This window comes from Dysidea avara, chromosome 6 (assembly GCF_963678975.1).
Source record: "Dysidea avara chromosome 6, odDysAvar1.4, whole genome shotgun sequence".
Taxonomy (NCBI): domain Eukaryota; kingdom Metazoa; phylum Porifera; class Demospongiae; order Dictyoceratida; family Dysideidae; genus Dysidea; species Dysidea avara.
The window spans coordinates 19,321,984-19,331,809 of record NC_089277.1 but is presented as its reverse complement, the minus strand read 5'-3'; the positions used below and the strand labels follow the sequence as shown (position 1 = coordinate 19,331,809).

The following is a 9,826-nucleotide window of genomic DNA, read 5'->3' as shown; positions in this document are numbered from 1 at the left end:
TACATATCTTGTCAGGCTAGAGAAGGAGAAATGGATGTATTTTTTGAGCATGAAAATCATGCTTGGCCACCATCACTAGCTGAAAATAACTCAATGCGTCATAGCAGCAAAACAGATTTATTGAAATGTCTACAACCATTTGCACCAAGTCCACCATCACCACCTGAGGTAGATTAAAACTTTTTGATAGAGCAGCCCTTGTTCATACATTGGAGCCCAAGAATGCAGTCTCTGCTGTCAAGACATTTAAGGATTATGCAGAGAGAGTTTTTTTGCCCTATCTATTCAAACATCTTCACATTGTCAAGCGGATAGATGTAGTGTGGGACTCATACAATGCCGACAGCTTAAAGGCACATTTGAGAGGGTGCCGTGGTACTGGATTTCATTTGCGTGTATCTGAGAGAACACGTATACCTCAGAACTGGAGGAGCTTTTTGCGTGTTGATTCCAACAAAACTGAACTCTTCCAGTTTCTTTCTTCAATGATTGAATCTGCTGTCACACCTGAGGGGAAGATATTTGTCACCACAAAAGGAGAAAGAGTTATATCAACTAGCACATTAGACATCTCTGCTCTTCAGCCTTGCACGCAGGAAGAAGCTGACCGTTGTATTATGCTTCATTGTGCTCATGCTTACCAACATGGTATGAAGAAGATTATGGTACATGCAACTGACACAGATGTGCTTGTACTTGCCATTGCTACAGCCAGTGTATTGGAAGGATGTGAGATATGGGTACTTGGGTAGCATTTGGTCACAATAAGCACTTCAGATACATTGCAGCTCACACAATTGCAGCTGAACTTGGAGATGATTGGTGCAAGGGATTGTTATTCATGCATGCTTTTTCAGGCTGTGATACAGTCTCATCTTTCTGTGGTATAGGAAAGAAAACTGTTTGGGATGTTTGGAGGTCTTTACCAAGCCTAAAAACTCTGTTTGGTTGTCTTTCACATACTCCAGAGGAATTTACTGATGATTACATGGAAGAGATAGAACGATATGTGGTTTTATTGTACAGCCATACTTCCCAACTTCTCACTGTCAATGCTGCAAGAAAGCAACTCTTTTCCTATGGGAATAGAAAGCTGGAAAATCTTCCTCCTTTGAGAGCAGCTCTATATCAGCATGTGAAACGTGCATCATTCCAAGCAAGCTATATTTGGGGACAAACACTGATAGCTAACCCATCCCTTCCAAGTCCTGGTGATTGGGATTGGAAGAAGGATGCAGATGGAAAATGGACACCATTATGGACAACACTTTCGGAAGCTTCAAAACAATGCAGAGAACTGATCAAATGTAACTGCAAGAAATGCTGTCTTGGACACTGCAAATGCCGCAAGGCCAACTTGAAGTGCACAATGTTATGCTATTGTAGTGGACAATGCACTGAGCAAGAGATACAATAAATTTGAACAATAATTATAGTATATTAAGTTTATGACTGTGTTGTTTAGAACAAGAGTTAATAAAGTGATAACATTTGCTTAGAATATAGTTAACAAAACAACTAATGTCAAAACTAAAAATCTGCCATACTGAGCTCAACTTTAACCAGGAAGCCTTGCTCTGATGAGCTGGTTCTACTTAAATTCAGAATCAGCATGTTCTAAAACCCCAAATAACAAGTTTCATGCTTTCTGCCAGAAGTGAACATCTTCGCCTTTTTGTTGCATATCCACTCCACTACAAGTGTAAACATGAAAGTGATATGTCAGCACAATACTGAGCATGTGCAGTGAAACCTGGTTGCTGTTATGTATAATCAGTAAAATTGTAATATGCACAGAATACAATCAGCAGAATTTTATTGTGTAAAGAACAGAAATCAGTCAAGTTTTATTTATAATTTAAAAAAATCTTCATTTTGAATGGGAAGCCATACTCTGACGAGGTGGTTCCACTAAACTTCTGAATCAGCATGTTCTAAAACCCCAAGGTACCAATTTTTATGCTTTCTGCCAGAAGTGAACATGTGTTTCACTTATCTACTGCACTAATATAATCTAATCCAAAACAGCCAAGCTGTAAAAAAAGTGTGCGGCCCTCAAAAAGGCTATGGTGAAAAAAGATGTGAAATCCAAGGTGGCGGCCAAGAAATGGCTGTGATGGTAGGTTAATGGTAAAAATTTTAATAACAACAATTCAGGTGAATTTTGGTGCCGCTTGGTCAATTGGCACAAAATTCACCTGAATTGTTGTTATTAAAATTTTTACCATTAACCTACCATCACAGCCATTTCTTGGCCGCCACCTTGGATTTCACATCTTTTTTCACCATAGCCTTTTTGAGGGCCACACACTTTTTTTACAGCTTGGCTGTTTTGGATTAGATTTCACTTCTTCTTGTATTTGTATACCCCAAAGCCGGCCTATGGCCTGCTTTGGGACTTTTTTAACCTATCTTTTTTTCTTTACCACAGGAAGAAGAAAAGATGAAGCAGATGTACCTTAAATATTTCTGATTTTATCAGTAAATGTACAAATTATATATATAATACATATATTTATTACAGAACTGTCCATGGTGGTTTCTTTGTAACTGAACACTCTTCAAGGTAACTTCTTCTAGTTGATATCTCTACAGGGTGATTTGTTTGTAGCTGAACTATCAACAAGGTAACTTCTTCTAGCTGTTCTCTCTACAGGGTGATTTATTTGTAGCTGAATTCTGTACAGGTGATTTTTTTGCTGCTGAGCTCTTTACAGAATGGTTTCTTTGTAGCTGAACTCTCTACAAGGTAACTTCTTCTAACTGAACTCTCTACAGGGAGATTTGTTTGTAGCTGAACTCTCTTCATGATGGTTTCTTTGTAGCTGAACTCTCTACAAGGTAACTTCTTCTAGCTGAACTCCCTACATGGTGGTTTCTTTGTAGCTGAACTCTCTTTTTCTTCTAGCTGATCTTTCTACAGGGTGATTTGTTTGTAGCTGATTTTTTTACAGGGTGATTTGTTTGCAGTTGAACTCTCTATATGGTGGTTTCTTTGTAGCTGAACTCTCTACAAGGTGACTTCTTCTAGCTGATCTCTCTACAGGGTGATTTGTTTGTAGCTGAACTCTCTTCATGATGGTCTCTTTGTAGCTGAACTCTCTACAAGGTAACTTCTTCTAACTGAACTCTCTACAGGGAGATTTATTTGCAGCTGAACTCTCTTCATGATGGTTTCTTTGTAGCTGAACTCTCTATAAGGTAACTTCTTCTAGCTGAACTCCCTACATGGTGGTTTCTTTGTAGCTGAACTCTCTACAGGTGATTTGTTTGCAGCTGAACTCTCCACATGATGGTTTCTTTAAATTTGTAGCTGAACTCTCTACAAGGTAACGTCTTCTAGCTGATCTCTCTACAGGATGATTTGTTTGTAGCTCAACTATCTACAAGATAATTTCTTCTAGCTGATCTCTCTACAGGGTGATTTGTTTGTAGCTGAATTCTGTACAGGTGATTTGTTTGCAGCTGAGCTCTTTACTGAATGGTTTCTTTGTAGCTGAACTCTCTACAAGGTAACTTCTTCTAACTGAACTCTCTACAGGGAGATTTGTTTGCAGCTGAACTCTCTTCATGATGGTTTCTTTGTAGCTGAACTCTCTACAAGATAACTTCTTCTAGCTGAACTCCCTACATGGTGGTTTCTTTGTAGCTGAACTCTCTACAAGGTGACTTCTTCTAGCTGATCTTTATACAGGGTGATTTGTTTGTAGCTGAATTCTGTACAGGTGATTTGTTTGCAGCTGAGCTCTTTACAGAATGGTTTCTTTGTAGCTGAACTCTCTACAAGGTAGCTTCTTCTAGCTGATGTCTCCACAAGGTCACTAGTTTGTAGCTGAACTTTCCACATGGTGGTTTCTTTGTAACTGAACTCTCTACAAGGTAACTTCTTCTAGCTGATCTTTCTACAGGGTGATTTGTTTGTGGCTGAACTCTCTACAAGGAAACTTCTTCTAGTTGATCTCTCTACAGGGAGATTGGTTTGTAGCTGAACTCTCTACAGGTGATTTGTTTGCAGCTGAACTCTCCACATGATGGTTTCTTTGTAGCTGAACTCTCTACAAGGTAACTTCTTCTAGCTGATCTCTCTACAGGGTGATTTGTTTGTAGCTGAATTCTGTACAGGTGATTTGTTTGCAGCTGAGCTCTTTACAGAATGGTTTCTATGTAGCTGAACTCTTTACAAGGTAACTTCTTCTAGCTGATGTCTCTACAGGGTCACTAGTTTGTAAATGAATTCTCTACATGGTGGTTTCTTTGTAACTGAACTCTCTACAAGGTAACTTCTCCTAGCTGATCTCTCTACAGGGAGATTTGTTTGTAGCTGAACTCTCTACAGGTGATTTGTTTGCAGCTGAACTCTCTACATGATGGTTTCTTTGTAGCTGAACTCTCTACAAGGTAACTTCTTCTAGCTGATCTCTCTACAGGGCGATTTGTTTGTAGCTGAACTCTCTACATTGTGGTTTCTTTGTAGCTGAACTCTACAAGGTGATTTCTTCTAGCTGAATTATCTCTTTCTATAGTTGCATGAATTCCCTACAAGGTAACGTCTTCTAGCTGATCTCTCTACAGGGTGAATTGTTTGTGGCTGATCTCTCTACAGGGTGACTTGTTTGTAGCTGATCTCTATACAGGTTACTTGTTTCTAGCTTATCTCTTGAATTCTCTTCGGGTGACTGCTCTATTAGGATGACTGCTCTATTAGAGTATCTCGATCTCGCACTTTTATTATTATTATTATTGTTTACTGAGCAGTCAGCCCTGCTGGTGTGCTCAGGAATCACATAAACAAATACATTAGGTACAATAATATGATTGGAGTCTAGCTGTAAATAGATCAGTATCTGCAATTTCAATTGTATCAGTTGGTAGTAGCTATGTTCCACTCGTTTGTTGTTCTTGAGAAATAGCTGTTTTGGTATGCCGTGGTGGATGAGGTAGGTAAAATATAGTGAAGATGGTGGTATTGTCTTGTTGGTCGTGTTTTTGGTAAGTAATAATGAGGAATTTGGAGTGATAACTGTTAGTAGTGTATCTTATGCAATATTTGTAACCTAGATAATTTCCGACGAATTTGTAATGTAGGCCATTTCAGCTGATCCAACATTAGAGAAACTGAACTGAATCTGCCATAGTCATTCAACACCCAGCGCGCTGCTCTTCGTTGTACTTTCTCTAACTCTGAAATATCTCCAACGTGGTAGGGATCCCAGACAGCAGATGCATACTCTAGTTGTGGTCTCACCATTGTTAGGTAAGCTGATTCTTTCACTTGTTTTGAACATTTGTTTAGATTGCGTTTTAAGAAATTGAGTGTTCTAGATGCTTTATTGACAACATTTGATATGTGAGGTGACCAAGACAGTGATTTATGAATTAAGACTCCTAGGTACATATGTTGATCAGATATATCTAGTATGCGACTGTGAAGTGTGTAGTCGTAAGTGAGTGGTGATAAGGATCTCGTGCAACGTATAACTGTACATTTACTAATATTGAACTTAAGTTGCCAAGTATCGGCCCATTCTGACAGTTTATTTAAATCTTCTTGAAGTCTGTTGATGTCTTCTACACTATTGATAACTCTATAAAGCAAGCAATCATCAGCGAACAGGCGGAGTGGTGAGTTGATGTCTTTAGTTATGTCATTTATATACAATAGGAACATTAGAGGTCCAAGAACTGTGCCTTGTGGTACCCCAGACATTACCGACACTGGACTAGAGGATTCACTATTTAAAACAACACACTGAGTACGTTGGGTAAGCCAAGTTTGGATCCAGTTATAAGTACTGCCATTAATTCCATAATATCTTAGTTTGGTAATAAAAGCGTTGGATCGAATGCTTTAGAAAAATCCAATAGGATGATATCTATTTGTTTCTGATGGTCTAGAGCAAAGGATATGTCTTCTGTAAGAGTAATTAGTTGAGTTATGTATGAATGATTAGATCTGAACCCATGTTGATTTTCAATTAATATGTTGTTTTCGTTTAGATGGTTGATGATGGAATGATATATAATGTGTTCCATAACCTTTGCACAAATGGAGGTCAAAAATATGGGGCGATAATTACTAACACTACTGTGGTTACCTTTCTTGAATACTGGACATATATTGGCTTTTAACCAATCAAATGGCAATGAGTTAGTTGACAGAGAATGATTGAAAATTATGTGTAATATTGGTGTTATTTCATCTGCGCAATGCTTCAAGATGTAAGGGGATATACGGTCTGGACCACTAGCTTTATTTGTATCAAGTGTTATAAGTAACTTATGTATTCCAGATTGTGAGATAGATATATCAGGCATGTTGGGTACTTCAGTATTACTATCCACAGTAGGCATTGTTAACAAGTTTTCCTTTGTAAACACAGATTTAAAGTGATTATTCAAAGCATTTGCTTTGTCTTTTGCATGATGGATTGTTTGGTCACCTATAAGTAATGTCGGAATATCATGTTTATCTTGTTTTTTGGCTCTGATGTGCTTCCAAAATTGTCGACGATTTCCACTGAAGGAGTTATTAAACAATCTGCTGTAATCAAGACACACGGTAGTGTGTCGTGCGGCCCAAGAAGCCGGCGCGCAACCCCGTGAGTATATTGACAGGAAGAAAGAAAACGCAATTTTCGCACCTCCGTAGCTCTGTGCTGCCTTGATGAAACAAGACAAATTTTGCTGTGTACATTCCCTCCAACTTCAGTACTCCACATTCCAAATTTGAGCGAAATCGCTTCAGGCATTCCTGAGATATGCGACTTCAAAAATTGGCTTAGTTTCTTCGTTTTTTTTTTCTTCTTATTTTTCTTCCTCTTGTCGCACACTTACAAAAACTGCTATAAAACGTGAACGCCATATCCGATTTCCTTGACATTTGGCACGCAGAAGGGGGGGTATAATTAAAGGCGCATCTCGGTACCAACTTTGGCTGGAATACCATAAACAGGCAAAGAGTTATGAGCGATTATGCACGAAAAATAATACCAATATGTTGTCACGCCTACAGGGTAAACCGCGTATGGGAAGAAGCTGAAAATCGGTGGTTGAATAGGTTAACTATTGAACCTCAAACCTTTTGTGGTTTGAAAGAAATCGAGCTAAAAACCAGGAAGATACAGCGAAAAAATCAACAGTGTGTAACAATTACGCAATTGAGATTAGCTAATTTTTAATTTTTTTATTTTATTATTATTATTATTATTATGCTTGCCACGCCTACCAGATAAACCACTTGGGGTAATGCTTTGAAAATCGCTGTACAGATGGAGTTATCATCTTAGAAAGGCTCTTCAATGGTGTAGAAGAATCAGACTTAAAGCCACGGAGTTATAACACGAAATCCAACTTGGTGTAGCAAGTGCGAGATCGAGATACTCTAATAGAGCAGTCATCCTAATAGTAGAGATTTCCAACTAAATTAAATAATTACCATTCCATACATTCATTGGTATGACAAATATTGTGCATTGTTTCAGGATCATTTTAGTGCAAACCCCACCTCAATCGGTGGTTCCTATCAAAAGATATAAGGAAAAGAATTTGACAGTGTAATGATTTTTGTGTACAGCATTTTCAGTGTTTTTTATGTATATTGCATGGCACCAAACACAATATTCAAAGTGTCATAAATCTAGATAGGAAACTAATAACGACATGAAATTTTCACCACATATCTATTTTGTGAAGAACAGCATATGAACTGAGTAAAACCTCTCAAAAGTGACCACTTCTTTGTAGACTGACCACTCAGAGTATTACATGAATAAAGCAAGTGATTCACAGATTAAACTGTGTGTGTTGTGTAATACTAAGTATACACAGGTACCTAATGCATTTTCAGGGATAACTAACTAGAAAAATCAGTAATATTTTATAACGTGGTAAGTACTGGCATCACAAGTCACAATTAACACATACTTCGGAAACATGACAATCAGATAACACAATGTAAGAGCAACATTATTTTTAAAATAGATTTGTTTGGACACTTCTCAGCTATATTTGTCACATTGTAAGCACTAAGGATGATAATTATTATATAACACAATGACATCACTATACTACAAAGAGAAATTATAAATAGTTTCTGACCAAAATTACAATCACTGAAGCTGCTATAAAATGGATCAAAACAGCAGTAAATACACCAGAATATAACAACAGGTAAGTGTGAAGCCATGTAAGGTTGGTATCACATGCCAGTCTCCACTTTTGAAAAGATTATGCTCAACCTTGAACCTTGTTTTGCAATTCCGCGCAAGACAACAAACTGCTCACCTTCAAACTATACTTGCATCGATGCAGGGGGATGCCTTGAAGCCCAGGGTGATTGTAATGCTGAATTCTGAGCAGTGCTAGATGGCGATTTACCTTTAAAAGGGCCATATTTCCATCGCAATCCAACATCAATCGTCCTCCAATCAAAAAACACATGGCAAAATCGAAATCAGCATATATGGTTTGCCCAGAACCACTTTCTTCGTCCTCATCAGCAGCAGATTCACGCGGAAACACTCGGAAACTTTGGCTATCACAGGTGCCACATTCTTCCAATTAGAATTACGTACGCAATTATTTGTATGGGCTCCCTATGGGGATTTTTATTTCTCAAACTTTGATTTGCTGTATTTCAATAAATACTGCATGGATTTTAATCCTGTAAAGTGCATTACAAAGTGCGAAGCATTGGCTACCATATAATGGAACGGCAGTTTGTGAAACGTTTAATGAATATGTATAATTTAATTATCAAAAATATGTGTGAAAAATTGGTAGGTTGGAAATCGCTACTAATAGAGCAGTCACCCTGAACAGAATTCAAGAGATCAGTTAGAAATAAGTAACCTGTATAGAGATCAGCTACAAACAAATCACCCTGTAGAGAGTTCAGCTACAAACAATTCACCCTGTTCAGACATCAGTTAGAAGAAGTTTTCTTGTAGAGAGTTCAGTTACAAACAAATCACCCTGTTGAAAGATCAGCTAGAAGATGTCACCTTGTAGATAGTTCAGTTACAAAGAAACCACCATGTAGAGAATTCAGCTACAAACTAGTGACCCTGTAGATACATCAGCTAGAAGAAGTTACCTTGTAGAGAGTTCAGCTACAAAGAAACCATTCTGTAAAGAGCTCAGCTGCAAACAAATCACCTATACAGAATTCAGCTACAAACAAATCACCCTGTAGAGAGATCAGCTAGAAGAAGTTACCTTGTAGATAGTTCAGCTACAAACAAATCATCCTGTAGAGAGATCAGCTAGAAGAAGTTACCTTGTAGATAGTTCAGCTACAAACAATTCACCCTGTACAGAGCTCAGTTAAAAGAGGTTTCCTTGTAGAAAGTTCAGCTACAAACAAATCACCCTGTAGAGAGATAAGTAAGAAGAAGTTACCTTGTAGATCGTTCAGCTACAAACAATTCACCCTGTAAAGAGATCAGCTAGAAGAAGTTACCTTGTAGAGAGTTCAGCTACAAAGAAACCATCATGTAGAGAATTCAGCCGCAAACAAATCATGTATAGAGAGTTCAGCTACAAACAAATCTCCCTGTAGAGAGATCAGCTAGAAGAAGTTTCCTTGTAGAGAGTTCTGCTACAAACAAATCACCCTGTAGAAAGATCAGCTAGAAGAAATCGCCTTGTAGAGAGTTCAGCTTCAAAGAAACAATCATGTGAGAGTTCAGGTACAAACAAATTGTCCTGTAGAGAGATCAGCTAGAAGAAGTTACCTTGTAGAGAGTTCAGCTACAAAGAAACCATCATGTAGATAGTTCAGGTACAAACAAATCACCCTGTAGAAAGATCAGCTATAGAAGAAATC

The 9,826-nt window shown here is 38.0% G+C and overlaps 1 long non-coding RNA gene across 4 annotated transcripts; it reads left to right on the top strand.

The window, feature by feature from the left end:
* The first annotated feature begins 4,899 nt into the window (after positions 1–4,899).
* Positions 4,900–5,817, top strand: LOC136257978 (uncharacterized). Of its 4 annotated transcripts, none has more exons than XR_010702480.1 (5): positions 4,900–4,989; positions 5,086–5,254; positions 5,307–5,389; positions 5,439–5,622; positions 5,672–5,817. It is a non-coding gene; the product is annotated as an uncharacterized lncRNA (long non-coding RNA). The 4 variants fall into 4 exon arrangements; XR_010702481.1 differs by having other exon boundaries at positions 4,911–4,937; XR_010702482.1 differs by lacking the exon at positions 4,900–4,989 and having other exon boundaries at positions 5,033–5,254; positions 5,323–5,389.
* Positions 5,818–9,826: the final 4,009 nt, after the last annotated feature.